Source organism: Oncorhynchus nerka, linkage group LG14 (genome assembly GCF_034236695.1).
Source record: "Oncorhynchus nerka isolate Pitt River linkage group LG14, Oner_Uvic_2.0, whole genome shotgun sequence".
Classification (NCBI taxonomy): Eukaryota; Metazoa; Chordata; class Actinopteri; order Salmoniformes; family Salmonidae; genus Oncorhynchus; species Oncorhynchus nerka.
In genome coordinates, this window is record NC_088409.1 from 102,106,011 (window position 1) to 102,121,527 (window position 15,517).

The 15,517-nt window shown below is 47.1% G+C and overlaps 1 pseudogene; it reads right to left on the reverse strand.

The window, feature by feature from the left end:
- LOC115127763 (PR domain zinc finger protein 10-like) overlaps nt 1-15,517 on the reverse strand; it is a 99,429-nt pseudogene that overhangs the window by 30,231 nt on the left and 53,681 nt on the right.

A 15,517-nucleotide genomic window follows, 5' to 3' on the forward strand; every position in this document is an offset into this window, starting at 1 on the left:
TACTGGCCGACTTATACACCTGGGGGAGGGGTTATGTCAGCATGTTGTGAAGATAGACAAGACAGAGAGACAGGGTGGTTCTTTATACTGCAACTTTAAAACTTCCATTAGTCTCTCAGGTGGTTTTGGGTTTTGACCTGGGAAGATGCATCTTAAACACCGGAAAACATTGAAAAGGGCAAAGCTTTACCTGAGCAAAATCAACAATGCTGTTTCATAAACAAAAAATAATTTAATTAAATTGCAACCTGTTTTCATAAACTAAAAATAATTTAATTAAATTGCAACCTGTTTTCATAAACTAAAAATAATTAAATTAAATTGCAACCTGTTTTCATAAACTAAAAATAATTTAATTAAATTGCAACCTGTTTTCATAAACTAAAAATAATTTAATTAAATTGCAACCTGTTTTCATAAACTAAAAATAATTTAATTAAATTGCAACCTGTTTTCATAAACTAAAAATAATTTAATTAAATTGCAACCTGTTTTCATAAACTAAAAATAATTTAATTAAATTGCAACCTGTTTTCATAAACTAAAAATAATTTAATTAAATTGCAACCTGTTTTCATAAACTAAAAATAATTTAATTAAATTGCAACCTGTTTTCATAAACTAAAAATAATTTAATTAAATTGCAACCCGTTTTCATAAACTAAAAATAATTTAATTAAATTGCAACCTGTTTTCATAAACTAAAAATAATTTAATTAAATTGCAACCTGTTTTCATAAACTAAAAATAGTTTAATTAAATTGCAACCTGTTTTCATAAACTAAAGAAGATAACTGTTTTGTACCTTGTCACAGTACTGACAGAAGTAGTCTCTGTTGGGTTTGATGATGGGAAGAGTGAGCTCAGGAACTTCCTCTATACGCATCTCAGGGTGCCGCTTAGATAGATGGTTCACCTAGGATAGAGAGAGGGAGTAGGGTCGGTATAAAACACACAGATCGACATACAGCTCAATTATTGGCAGAGTGAAGCAGTTTTTTTTTTTTCATTTCTGAAAAAGTTAAGACGCATAAATACCATTACAATAACAGGGGAGGTTAGCATGTTTTAGGGGTATGATATAAAATGCTAACTGCCCCTGTTATTGTAATGGTGAGAGGTTAGCATGTCTTGGGGGTATGATATGAAATGCTAACCTCCCCTGTTATTGTAATGGTGAGAGGTTAGCATGTCTTGGGGGTATGATATAACATGCTAACCTCCCCTGTTATTGTAATGGTGAGAGGTTAGCATGTCTTGGGGGTATGATATAACATGCTAACCTCCCCTGTTATTGTAATGGTGCGAGGTTAGCATGTCTTGGGGGTATGATATAAAATGCTAACTGCCCCTGTTATTGTAATGGTGAGAGGTTAGCATGTCTTGGGGGTATGATATAAAATGCTAACTGCCCCTGTTATTGTAATGGTGGGAGGTTAGCATGTCTTGGGGGTATGATATAACATGCTAACCTCCCCTGTTATTGTAATGGTGCGAGGTTAGCATGTCTTGGGGGTATGATATAAAATGCTAACCTCCCCTGTTATTGTAATGGTGCGAGGTTAGCATGTCTTGGGGGTATGATATAAAATGCTAACCTCCCCTGTTATTGTAATGGTGCGAGGTTAGCATGTCTTGGAGGTATGATATGAAATGCTAACCTCCCCTGTTATTGTAATGGTGAGAGATTAGCATGTCTTGGGGGTATGATATAAAATGCTAACCTCCCCTGTTATTGTAATGGTGAGAGATTAGCATGTCTTGGGGGTATGATATAAAATGCTAACCTCAATCTGACCTCAACAAGGGACTAACTGACTAACCTCAATCTTGGTTTCATCAAGACCATCAGACCAATAACAAAAGTGAAAACAGGTTTCAAATGTATTAAAAATAAATTAAAAACAGAAATACCTTATTTACATACTGTAAGTATTCAGACCCTTTGCTATTCTGTATTCTGCCCCTGAACAAGGTAGTTAACCATTTTCATTGAAAATAAGAATTTGTTGTTTAACTGACTTGACTAGGTAAAAAAAGAAAAAATGGTGGTGGTGGCATCATGTTTTTCAGCGGACTGGGAGACTAGTCAGGATTAATGGAAAGATGAACGGAGCAAAAAGAAGGCCAGTTTTATTGCTTCTTTAATCAGAGCAACAGTTTTCAGCTGTGATAAAAAAAAATGGGGTTTCTAATGATCAATTAGCCTTTTAAAATGATGAACTTGATTAGGGAAGTTAGGAAACAATATACACTTAGAAATTAGAAAAGACAAGGCTAGCTTTTTCAAGCAGAAATTTGCATCCTGTAGCGCAAACTCAAAAAAAGTTCTGGGACACTGAAGTCCATGGAGAATAAGAGCACCTCCTCCCAGCTGTCCACTGCACTGAGGCTAGGAAACACTGTCCCACTGTTATTGGCAGACTCACAGCCTTGGTTTCTCAAATGATTGCCTCGCCTGGTTCACCAACTACTTCTCAGACAGAGTTCAGTGTGTAAAATCGGAGGGCCTGTCCGGACATCTGGCAGTCTCTATGGGAGTGCCACAGGGTTCAATTCTCGGGCCAACTCTCTTCTCTGTTTACATCAATAATGTCGCACTTGCTCCTGGTGATTCTCTGATCCACTTCTACGCAGACGACACAATTCTGTATTCATCTGGCCCTTCTTTGGACACTGTGTTAACAAACCTCCAGATGAGCTTCAATGTCATACAACTCTCCTTCCGCGGACTCCATCTGCTATTAAATGCAAGTAAAACTAAATGCCTGCTCATCAACCAGTCACTGCCCGCACCTGCCCGCCCGTCCAGCATCACTACTCTGGACGGTTCTGACTTAGAATACGTGGACAATTACAAATACCTGGGTGTCTGGTTAGACTGTAAACTCTCCTTACAGACTCACATTAAACATCACCAATCCAAAATTAAATCTAGAATTGGATTCCTATTTCACAACAAAGCATCCTTCACTCATGCTGCCAAACATACCCTCGTAAAACTGACCATCCTTCACGTCGGTGATGTCTAGAAAATAGCCTCCAACACTCTACTGGAAACTGGATGCAGTCTATCACAGTGCCATCCGTTTTGTCACCAAAGCCCCATAAACTACCCACCACTGCGACCTGTATGCTCTCGTTGGCTGGCCTTCGCTTCATACTCGTCGCTAAACCCACTGGCTCCAGGTCATCTACAAGTCTCTGCTAGGTAAAGCCCCACCTTATCTCAGCTCGCTGGTTAGCATAGCAGCACCCACTTGTAGCACACGCTCCAGCAGGTATATCTCACTGGTCACAACCAAAGCCAATTCCTCCTTTGGTCGCCTTCCCTTCCAGTTCTCTGCTGCCAATGACTGGAACGAATTGCAAAAATCTCTGAAGCTGGAGACTCATATCTCCCTCACTAGCTTTAAGCACCAGCTGTCAGAGCAGCTCACAGATCACTGCACCTGTACGTAGCCCATCTGTACGTAGCCCATCTGTACATAGCCCACCCAACTACCTCATCCCCATACTGTTGTTTTTATTAATTGTTTTACTCCTTTGCACCCCAGTATCTCTACTTGCACATTCATCTTCTGCACATCTACCATTCCAGTGTTTAATTGCTAAATTGTAATTACTTCGCCACCATGGCCTATTTATTGCCTTACCTCTCTTATCTTACCTCATTTGCACACAATGTATACAGACTTTTCTATATATATATATATATACACATATATATACATACACACACACATACACACATACAAACACAGACAACACACACACACACACACACACACACACACAAAGACATCCACTATATAAGCAAAAGTATGTGGACATCCCTTCAAATGAGTGGCTAGTTCAGCCACAAGCGTTGCTGACAGGTGTATAAAATCGAGCTCACAGCCATGCAATCTCCATAGACAAACATCGGCAGTGAAAGAGGCTTTACTGAAGAGCTCAGTGACTTTCAGCACGGCACTGTCATAGGATGCCACCTTTCCAACAAGTCAGTTTGTAAACGTTCTGCCCTGCTAGAGCTTCACCCGGTCAACTGTAAGTGCTGTTGTTAGGAAATGGGAAAGTCTAGGAGCAACAACGGCTCAGCTGTGAAGTGGTAGACCACACAAGCTCCCAGAACGGTGTGTGTGTAATCTAGGAGCGCCAGTGTCACTACTCACCAGCATACCTCGGCGTCTAAAACCCATCATACACATGCGACATTTAAACATGAAGCTCTCCAAGTCTGTGGTGGGAACCTTCTGCTTCAGGGCCTTGGAGCGATGGATACGGTCTGCCTTCTTAGCCTCGCGCTCTGGGTTGTGCATCCGCTGCATGTGCTCTCTCAGTTTATCCTTACGCTGAAGGGGAGGGAGGAGAGGAGAGAGAGGAGAGGGGAGGGAGAAAGAGAGAGAGAGAGACAGAGAGAGGAGAGAGGGGAGAGGAGAGGGAGAGAGGGATGAAAGGAGATGGGGAGAGGGGAGAGGTGAGGGAGAGAGAGAGCGAGAGAAGAGGGTGAGAGAGAGAGAGAGAGAGAGAGAGAGAGGAGAAGAGAGGGTGAGAGAGAGGGTGAGAGAGAGAGAGAGAGAAAGAGAGAGAGAGAGGAGAAGAGAGGGTGAGAGAGAGAGAGAGAGAGAGAGAGAGGAGAAGAGAGGGTGAGAGAGAGAGAGAGGAGAAGAGAGGTGAGAGAGAGAGAGAGAGAGAGAGAGGAGAAGAGAGGGTGAGGGAGAGAGAGAGAGAGAGCGAGAGAGAGAGAGAGGAGAAGAGAGGAGAAGAGAGGGTGAGAGAGAGGGTGAGAGAGAGAGAGAGAGAGGAGAAGAGAGGGTGAGAGAGAGAAAGTGAGAGACAGAGAGACAGAGAGAGAGAGAGAGAGAAAGTGAGAGACAGAGAGAGAGAGAGAGAGAGAGAGAGAGAGAGAGAGAGAGAGAGGAGAAGAGAGGGTGAGGGACTGACAAGACTGAAACACACACAACCGTCTGCAGAGCTCTTTACACTCAACTGAGTCACTGTACTGGTCAGGTGGTCTGACATACTATACTTTAGGGTCAGGAGTTTTACCTGGAAAGGTCAGAATGTCAGGAAAGCTCTTGGTTCCACACACACACACACACACACACACACACCTCACCTTGAACTGCTTTCCACAGGTGGAGCAGAGGAAGTCCTTGCGGTCGCTGTGCCGCAGCATGTGGAGCCGTAACTTGTCAGGTCTGCAGAACGCCTTGTCACAGTCTGAGCACTGAAAGATCTTCTCAGAGTGAAAGCTACGAACATGCTTCTTCACCTGGTGGAGAGACCAGACCAGGAGAGAGTTAGGGAGACCACTAGAGCAGTAGACCAGGAGAGAGTTAGGGAGACCACTAGAGCAGTAGACCAGGAGAGAGTTAGGGAGACCACTAGAGCAGTAGACCAGGAGACCAGGAGAGAGTTAGGGAGACCACTAGAGCAGTAGACCAGGAGAGAGTTAGGGAGACCACTAGAGCAGTAGACCAGGAGACCAGGAGAGAGTTAGGGAGACCACTAGAGCAGTAGACCAGGAGAGAGTTAGGGAGACCACTAGATCAGTAGACCAGGAGACCAGGAGAGAGTTAGGGAGACCACTAGAGCAGTAGACCAGGAGACCAGGAGAGAGTTAGGGAGACCACTAGAGCAGTAGACCAGGAGACCAGGAGAGCGTTAGGGAGACCACTAGAGCAGTAGACCAGGAGAGAGTTAGGGAGACCACTAGAGCAGTAGACCAGGAGACCAGGAGAGAGTTAGGGAGACCACTAGAGTAGTAGACCAGGAGAGAGTTAGGGAGACCACTAGAGCAGTAGACCAGGAGACCAGGAGAGAGTTAGGGAGACCACTAGAGCAGTAGACCAGGAGAGAGTTAGGGAGACCACTAGACCAGGAGACCAGGAGAGAGTTAGGGAGACCACTAGACCAGGAGACCAGGAGAGAGTTAGGGAGACCACTAGAGCAGTAGACCAGGAGAGAGTTAGGGAGACCACTAGAGCAGGAGACCAGGAGAGAGTTAGGGAGACCACTAGAGCAGTAGACCAGTAGACCAGGAGAGCGTTAGGGAGACCACTAGAGCAGTAGACCAGGAGAGAGTTAGGGAGACCACTAGAGCAGTAGACCAGGAGACCAGGAGAGAGTTAGGGAGACCACTAGAGTAGTAGACCAGGAGAGAGTTAGGGAGACCACTAGAGCAGTAGACCAGGAGACCAGGAGAGAGTTAGGGAGACCACTAGAGCAGTAGACCAGGAGACCAGGAGAGAGTTAGGGAGACCACTAGAGCAGTAGACCAGGAGAGAGTTAGGGAGACCACTAGACCAGGAGACCAGGAGAGAGTTAGGGAGACCACTAGACCAGGAGACCAGGAGAGAGTTAGGGAGACCACTAGAGCAGTAGACCAGGAGACCAGGAGAGAGTTAGGGAGACCACTAGAGCAGTAGACCAGGAGACCAGGAGAGAGTTAGGGAGACCACTAGAGCAGTAGACCAGTAGACCAGGAGAGCGTTAGGGAGACCACTAGAGCAGTAGACCAGGAGAGAGTTAGGGAGACCACTAGAGCAGTAGACCAGGAGAGAGTTAGGGAGACCACTAGAGCAGTAGACCAGTAGACCAGGAGAGAGTTAGGGAGACCACTAGAGCAGTAGACCAGGAGACCAGGAGAGAGTTAGGGAGACCACTAGAGCAGTAGACCAGGAGAGAGTTAGGGAGACCACTAGAGCAGTAGACCAGGAGAGAGTTAGGGAGACCACTAGAGCAGTAGACCAGGAGACCAGGAGAGAGTTAGGGAGACCACTAGAGCAGTAGACCAGGAGACCAGGAGAGAGTTAGGGAGACCACTAGAGCAGTAGACCAGGAGAGAGTTAGGGAGACCACTAGAGCAGTAGACCAGGAGAGAGTTAGGGAGACCACTAGAGCAGTAGACCAGGAGACCAGGAGAGAGTTAGGGAGACCACTAGAGCAGTAGATCCATGTCCTACTGTCTACTGATTGATTGATTGATTGGCAGAGTGGCTATAATTTTAACAGGTAAGATGACTGAAAACACATTGTCATCTACAAGGGGATCAGAGGAGATGAGTTTGTATGACAGTTATACACTGAATGTACAAAACACTGACACAGATTGACCAGGTGAATCCAGGTGAATAATCCCTTATTGATGTCACCTGTTAAATCCATTTCAATCAGTGTAGATGAAGAGGAGGAGACGGGTTAAATAAGGACTAGATGAAGAGGAGGAGACAGGGTTAAATAAGGACTAGATGAAGAGGAGGAGACAGGTTAAATAAGGACTAGATGAAGAGGAGGAGACAGGTTAATGAAGGACTAGATGAAGAGGAGGAGACAGGTTAATGAAGGACTAGATGAAGAGGAGGAGACAGGTTAATGAAGGACTAGATGAAGAGGAGGAGACAGGTTAATGAAGGACTAGATGAAGAGGAGGAGACAGGTTAAATAAGGACTAGATGAAGAGGAGGAGACAGGGTTAAATAAGGACTAGATGAAGAGGAGGAGACAGGTTAATGAAGGACTAGATGAAGAGGAGGAGACAGGGTTAAATAAGGACTAGATGAAGAGGAGGAGACAGGTTAATGAAGGACTAGATGAAGAGGAGGAGACAGGTTAATGAAGGACTAGATGAAGAGGAGGAGACAGGTTAATGAAGGACTAGATGAAGAGGGAGACAGGTTAATGAAGGACTAGATGAAGAGGAGGAGACAGGTTAAATAAGGACTAGATGAAGAGGAGGAGACAGGTTAATGAAGGACTAGATGAAGAGGAGGAGACAGGTTAATGAAGGACTAGATGAAGAGGAGGAGACAGGGTTAAATAAGGACTAGATGAAGAGGAGGAGACAGGTTAATGAAGGACTAGATGAAGAGGAGGAGACAGGTTAAATAAGGACTAGATGAAGAGGAGGAGACAGGTTAAATAAGGACTAGATGAAGAGGAGGAGACAGGTTAATGAAGGACTAGATGAAGAGGAGGAGACAGGTTAATGAAGGACTAGATGAAGAGGAGGAGACAGGTTAAATAAGGACTAGATGAAGAGGAGGAGACAGGTTAATGAAGGACTAGATGAAGAGGAGGAGACAGGTTAAATAAGGACTAGATGAAGAGGAGGAGACAGGTTAATGAAGGACTAGATGAAGAGGAGGAGACAGGTTAAATAAGGACTAGATGAAGAGGAGGAGACAGGTTAATGAAGGACTAGATGAAGAGGAGGAGACAGGTTAAATAAGGACTAGATGAAGAGGAGGAGACAGGTTAATGAAGGATTTTTAAGCCGTGAGACAAGGATTGTGTCCCATTCAGAAGTTGAACAGGCAAGACAACAGATGTTAGTGCCTTTGAATGGGGGTAAGGTAGTGGGTGCCTTTGAATGGGGGTAGGTAGTGGGTGCCTCTGAATGAGGTAGTGGGTGCCTTTGAATGGGGGTAAGGTAGTGGGTGCCTTTGAATGGGGGGGGTGCCTTTGAATGGGGGGTAAGGTAGTGGGTGCCTTTGAACAGGGGGTATGGTAGCAGGGTGCCTTTGAATGGGGGTAAGGTAGTAGGTGCCTTTGAATGGGGGCAAGGCAGTAGGTGCCTTTGAACGCGGGAGGGTAAAGGTGACTTTGAAAGGGGTAAGGTAGTGGGTGACTTTGAAAGGGGGTATGGTAGTGGGTGACTTTGAAAGGGGGTAAGGTGACTTTGAAAGGGGGTAAGGTAGTGGGTGCCTTTGAATGGGGGGGGTAAGGTAGTGGGTGCCTTTGAATGGGGGGGTAAGGTAGTGGGTGCCTTTGAATGGGGGTAAGGTAGTGGGTGCCCTTGAACGGGGTAAGGTAGTGGGTGCCTTTGAAAGGGGGTAAGGTAGTGGGTGCCTTTGAATGGGGGTATGGTAGTGGGTGACTTTGAAAAGGGGTAAGGTGACTTTGAAAGGGGTAAGGTAGTGGGTGACTTTGAAAGGGGTATGGTAGTAGATGCCTTTGAATGGGGGTAAGGTAGTGGGTGCCTCTGAATGGGGGTAAGGTAGTGGGTGCCTTTGAATGGGGGTAAGGTAGTGGGTGCCTTTGAATGGGGGTAAGGTAGTGGGTGCCTTTGAATGGGGGTATGGTAGTGGGTGCCTTTGAATGGGGGTATGGTAGTAGGTGCCTTTGAACGGGGGTAAGGTAGTGGGTGCCTTTGAATGGGGGGGTAAGGTGACTTTGAAAGGGGGTAAGGTAGTGGGTGACTTTGAAAGGGGTATGGTAGTGGGTGACTTTGAAAGGGGGTAAGGTGACTTTGAAAGGGTAAGGTAGTGGGTGCCTTTGAAACGAGGTAAGGTAGTGGGTGCCTTTGAAAGGGGTAAGGTAGTGGGTGCCTTTGAATGGGGGTAAGGTAGTGGGTGCCTTTGAATGGGGAGTAGGTAGTGGGTGCCTTTGAATGAGGGGGTAAGGTAGTGGGTGCCTTTGAACGGGGGGTAAGGTAGTGGGTGCCTTTGAACGGGGTAAGGTAGTGGGTGCCTTTGACAGGGGGAGTAAGGTAGTGGGTGCCTTTGAAAGGGGGGTAAGGTAGTGGGTGCCTTTGAAAGGGGGTAAGGTAGTGGGTGCCTTTGAATGGGGGTATGGTAGTGGGTGACTTTGAAAGGGGGTAAGGTGACTTTGAAAGGGGGTAAGGTAGTGGGTAACTTTGAAAGGGGTATGGTAGTGGGTGACTTTGAAAGGGTATGGTAGATGCCCTGAAAAAGGGGGTAGTAGTGGGTGCCTTTGAATGGGGGTAAGGTAGTGGGTGCCTTTGAATGGGGTATGGTAGTGGGTGCCTTTGAATGGGGGTAAGGTAGTGGGTGCCTTTGAGCTGGGGAAGTAAGGTAGTGGGTGCCTTTGAACGGGAGTAAGGTAGTGGGTGCCTTTGAGCAGAGGTAAGGTAGTGGGTGCCTTTGAAAGGGTAAGGTAGTAGGTGCCTTTGAATGGGGTAAGGTAGTGGGTGCCTTTGAATGGGGTAAGGTAGTGGGTGCCTTTGAATGGGGGTAGGTAGTAGGTGCCTTTGAATGGGGGTAAGGTAGTAGAGTGACTTTGAAAAGGGGGTAAGGTAGTGGGTGCCCTTTGAACGGGGGTAAGGCAGTAGATGACTTTGAATGGGGGTAAGGTAGTGGGTGCCTTTCAATGGGGGTAAGGTAGTAGATTACTTTGAAAGGGGGGTAAGGTAGTGGGTGACTTTGAAAGGGGGGTAAGGTAGTGGGTGACTTTGAAAGGGGGTAAGGTATTGGGTGACTTTGAAAGGGTGGTAAGGTAGTGGGTGACTTTGAAAGGGGTAAGGTAGTGGGTGACTTTGAAAGGGGTAAGGTAGTGGGTGACTTTGAATGGGGGGTAAGGTAGTAGGTGACTTTGAAAGGGGGTAAGGTAGTAGGTGACTTTGAAAGGGGGTGAGGTAGTAGATGACTTTGAAAGGGGGTAAGGTAGTAGAGGACTTTGAAAGGGGTAAGGTAGTAGAGGACTTTGAAAAGGGGGTAAGGTAGTAGATGACATTGAAAGGGGGTAAGGTGACTTTGAAAGAGGGGTAAGGTGACTTTGAAAGGGGGGTAAGGTAGTAGGTGACTTTGAAAGGGGGTAAGGTGACTTTGAAAGGGGGTAAGGTGGTAGGTGACATTGAAAGGGGGGTAAGGTAGTAGGTGACTTTGAATGGGGGTAAGGTGACCTTGAATGGGGGTAAGGTAGTAGGTGACATTGAAAGGGGTAGGGGTAGGTGACTTTGAAAGGGGGGTAAGGTAGTAGGTGACTTTGAAAGGGGGTAAGGTAGTAGGTGACATTGAAAGGGGGTAAGGTAGTAGGTGACTTTGAAAGGGGGTAAGGTAGCAGGTGACTTTGAAAGGGGGGGCAAGGTAGCAGGTGACTTTGAAAGGGGGTAAGGTGACTTTGAAAGGGGGCAAGGTAGTAGGTGACATTGAAAGGGGGTAAGGTGACTTGAAAGGGGGGGTAGCAGGTGACATTGAAAGGGGGCAAGGTAGCAGGTGACTTTGAAAGGGGGCAAGGTAGTAGGTGACATTGAAAGGGGGTAAGGTAGTGGGTGACTTTGAAAGGGGGTAGGGTAGTAGGTGCCTTGAATGGGGGGGGTAGTGGGTGCCTTTGAATGGGGCAAGGTAGTGGGTGCCTTTGAACGGGGGCAAGGTAGTGGGTGCCTCTGAATGGGGTAAGGTAGTGGGTGCCTTTGAATGGGGGTAAGGTAGTGGGTGCCTTTTGAATGGGGGTATGGTAGTGGGTGCCTTTGAATGGGGGTAAGGTAGTGGGTGCCTTTGAACGGGGGTAAGGTGACTTTGAAAGGGGGTAAGGTAGTGGGTGCCTTTGAATGGGGGGTAAGGTAGTGGGTGCCTTTGAACGGGGGGGTAGGTAGTGGGTGCCTTTGAATGGGGGTAAGGTAGTGGGTGCCTTTGAACGGGGGTAAGGTAGTGGGTGCCTTTGAATAGAGGGTAAAATTAGTAGGTGCCTTTGAATGGGGGTAAGGTAGTAGGTGACTTTGAAAAGGGGTAAGGTAGTGGGTGCCTTTGAAGCAGAAGAGTAAGGTAGTGGGTGCCCTTTGAATGGGGGTAAGGTAGTGGGTGCCTTTGAATAGAGGTAAGGTAGTGGGTGCCTTTGAATAGGGGTAAGGTAGTGGGTGCCTTTGAACGGGGGGTAAGGTAGTGGATGCCTTTGAACGGGGTAAGGTGACTTTGAAAGGGGGTAAGGTAGTGGGTGCCTTTGAACGGGGGTAAGGTAGTGGGTGCCTTTGAATGGGGTTAAGGTAGTGGGTGCCTTTGAATGGGGGTAAGGTAGTGGGTGCCTTTGAACGGGGGTAAGGTAGTGGGTGCCTTTGAATGGGGGTAAGGTAGTGGGTGCCTTTGAACGGGGAAGTAGGTAGTGGGTGCCTTTGAAAGGGGGCAAGGTAGTGGGTGCCTTTGAAAGGGGGTGGGGTAGTGGGTGCCTTTGAATGGGGGTAAGGTAGTGGGTGCCTTTGAATGGGGGTAAGGTAGTGGGTGCCTTTGAATGGGGAGGTAGGTAGTGGGTGCCTCTGAATGGGGGTAAGGTAGTGGGTGACTTTGAAAGGGGGTAAGGTAGTAGGTGACTTTAAATAGGTATAGTAGTAGGTGCCTTTGAATGGGGTAAGGTAGTGGGGTACCTTTGAATGGGGGTAAGGTAGTGGGTGCCTTTGAGCAGCGGAGGTAAGGTGACTTTAAGGTAGTGGGTGACTTTGAAAGGGGGTATGGTAGTGGGTGCCTTTGAAAGGGGGTAAGGTAGTGGGTGACTTTGAAAAGGTAGTAGGTGACTTTGTAAGGTAGTAGGTGACTTTGAAAGGGGGAAGTAAGAGTAGTAAAGTGACGTGAAAGGGGGGTAAGGTAGTGGGTGCCTTTGAATAGGGTATAGTAGTGGGTGCCTTTGAGCGGAAGTATAGTAGTAGGTGCCTTTGAATGGGGAGTAAGGTAGTGGGGTGCCTTTGAATAGGGGAAAGTAAGGTAGTGGTGCCTTTGAGCAGGGGTAAAGTGACTTTGAAAAAGGGTAAGGTAGTGGGTGACTTTGAAAGGGTATGGTAGTGGGTGACTTTGAAAGGGGGTAAGGTGACTTTGAAAGGGTATAGTAGTGGGTGACTTTGAAAGGGGGGTAAGGTGACTTTGAAAGGGGGTATGGTAGTAGATGCCTTTGAAAGGGTAAGGTAGTGGGTGCCTTTGAATGGGGGTAAGGTAGTGGGTGCCTTTGAATGGGGGTAAGGTAGTGGGTGCCTTTGAACGGGGGAGTAAGGTAGTGGGTGCCTTGAATGGGGGGTAAGGTAGTGGGTGCCTTTGAATGGGGGGTAAGGTAGTGGGTGCCTCTGAATGGGGGTAAGGTAGTGGGTGACTTTGAAAGGGGGTAAGGTAGTAGGTGACTTTAAATGGGGGGTATGGTAGTAGGTGCCTTTGAATGGGGGTAAGGTAGTAGGTGCCTTTGAATGGGGTAAGGTAGTGGGTGCCTTTGAACGGGGTAAGGTGACTTTGAAGGGAGTAAGGTAGTGGGTGACTTTGAAAGGGGTATGGTAGTGGGTGCCTTTGAAAGAGTAAGGTAGTGGGTGACTTTGAAAAGGGAGTAAGGTAGTAGGTGACTTTGAAAGGGGGTAAGGTAGTAGGTGACTTTGAAAGGGGTAAGGTAGTAGGTGACATTGAAAGGGGTAAGGTAGTGGTGCCTTTGAATGGGGTATGGTAGTGGGTGCCTTTGAACGGGGAGTATGGTAGTAGGTGCCTTTGAATGGGGGTAAGGTAGTAGGTGCCTTTTTGAATGGGGGTAAGGTAGTGGGTGCCTTTGAATGGGGGAGGTAAGGTGACTTTGAAATGGGGGTAAGGTAGTGGGTGACTTTGAAAGGGTATGGTAGTGGGTGACTTTGAAGGGGGTAAGGTGACTTTGAAAGGGGTATGGTAGTGGGTGACTTTGAAAGGGGGTAAGGTGACTTTGAAAGGGTATAGAGTAGTAGATGCCTTTGAAAGGGAGTAAAGGTAGTGGGTGCCTTTGAATAGGGGTAAGGTAGTGGGTGCCTTTGAATGGGGGTAAGGTAGTGGGTGCCTTTGAACAGAAGTAAGGTAGTGGGTGCCTTTGAATGGGGTAAGGTAGTGGGTGCCTTTGAAAGGGGGTAAGAGTAGTAGATGACTTTGAATGGGGGTAAGGTAGTGGGTGCCTTTGAATGGGGAGTAAGGTAGTGGGTGCCTTTGAATGGGGTAAGGTAGTGGGTGACTTTGAAAGGGGGTAAGGTAGTGGGTGACTTTGAAAGAGGAGTAAGGTAGTGGAAGTGACTTTGAAAGAGGGGTAAGGTAATGGAATGTGACTTTGAAAAGGTAGTAAGGTGACTTTGAAAAGGGTAGTAAGGTGACTTTGAAAGGAATTAAGGTAAGGTGACTTTGAAAGAGTAAGAGTAGTAAATGACATTGAAAGAGGAAATGAAGGTAGTAAGTGACTTTGAAAGAGTAAGGTAGTAGGTGACATTGAAAAAGGGGTAAGGTAGTGGGTGACTTTAAGAAAAGGGAGTAGGGTAGTAGAGTGCCTTTGAAAGGGGTAAGGTAGTGGGTGCCTTTGAATGGGGGTAAGGTAGTGGGTGCCTTTGAATGGGGGTAAGGTAGTGGGTGCCTCTGAATGGGGGTAAGGTAGTGGGTGCCTTTGAATGGGGGTAAGGTAGTGGGTGCCTTTGAATGGGGGTATGGTAGTAGGTGCCTTTGAATGGGGGTAAGGTAGTAGGTGCCTTTGAATGGGGGTAAGGTAGTAGGTGACTTTGAAAGGGGGTAAGGTAGTGGGTGCCTTTGAGCAGGGTAAGGTAGTAGATGACTTTGAATGGGGAGGTAAGGTAGTGGGTGCCTTTGAATAAGGGGTAGGTAGTGGGTGCCTTTGAATGGGGGTAAGGTAGTGGGTGCCTTTGAATGGGGGTAAGGTAGTGGGTGCCTTTGAAGCAGAGTATAGGTAGTGGATGCCTTTGAAAAGGAGTAAGAGTGACTTTGAAAGGGAGTAGGTAGTGGGTGCCTTTGAATGGGGGTAAGGTAGTGGGTGCCTTTGAATGGGGTTAAGGTAGTGGGTGCCTTTGAATGGGGGTAAGGTAGTGGGTGCCTTTGAATGGGGGTAAGAGTAGTGGTGCCTTTGAATGGGGGTAAGTAGTGGGTGCCTTTGAGCAGAGGGGTAAGGTAGTGGGTGCCTTTGAATAGGAAATAAGGTAGTGGGTGCCTTTGAAAGAGGTAAGGTAGTGGAATTGCCTTTGAACGGGGTAAGGTAGTAAATGACTTTGAAAAAGGGGGTAAGTAGTGAGTGACTTTGAAAGGGGGTAAGGTAGTAAGTGACTTTGGAAGTAAGAGTAATGCAGATAACGTGAAAGGGGAGTAAGGTAGTAGGTGACTTTGAAAAGGGGCAGTAATAGTGACATGGAAGAAAGAAGTAGGTGACTTTGAAAAAGGGCAAGGTAGTAGGTGACGTGAAAGGGGAGTAAGGTAGTGAGGTGACTTTGAATGGGGGTAAGGTAGTAGGTGACTTTGAAAGGGGAGTAAGGTAGTGGGTGCCTCTGAATGGGGGTAAGGTAGTGGGTGCCTTTGAATGGGGGGTATGGTAGTAGGTGCCTTTGAATGGGGGTAAGGTAGTGGGTGCCTTTGAATGGGGTAAGGTAGTGGGTGCCTCTGAATGGGGGTAGGTAGTGGGTGCCTTTGAATGGGGTATGGTAGTGGGTGCCTTTGAATGGGGAGTAAGGTAGTGGTGCCTTTGAAGCAGAGGGGTAAGAGTGACTTTGAAAGGGAGTAAGGTAGTGGGTGACTTTGAAAGGGTATGGTAGTGGGTGGGGGGTATAGTAGTAGATGCCTTTGAAGGGTAAGAGTAGTGGGTGCCTTTGAAAGGGGAGTAAGGTAGTGGGTGCCTTTGATTAGGGAGTAAGGTAGTGGGTGCCTTTGAACAGGAGTAAGGTAGTAGATGACTTTGAATGGGGTAAGGTAGTAGGTGCCTTTGAACGGGGGTAAGGTAGTAGGTGCCTTTGAATGGGGAGAGTAAGGTAGTAGGTGACTTTGAAAGGGTAAGGTAGTGGGTGCCTTTGAATGGGGGGTAA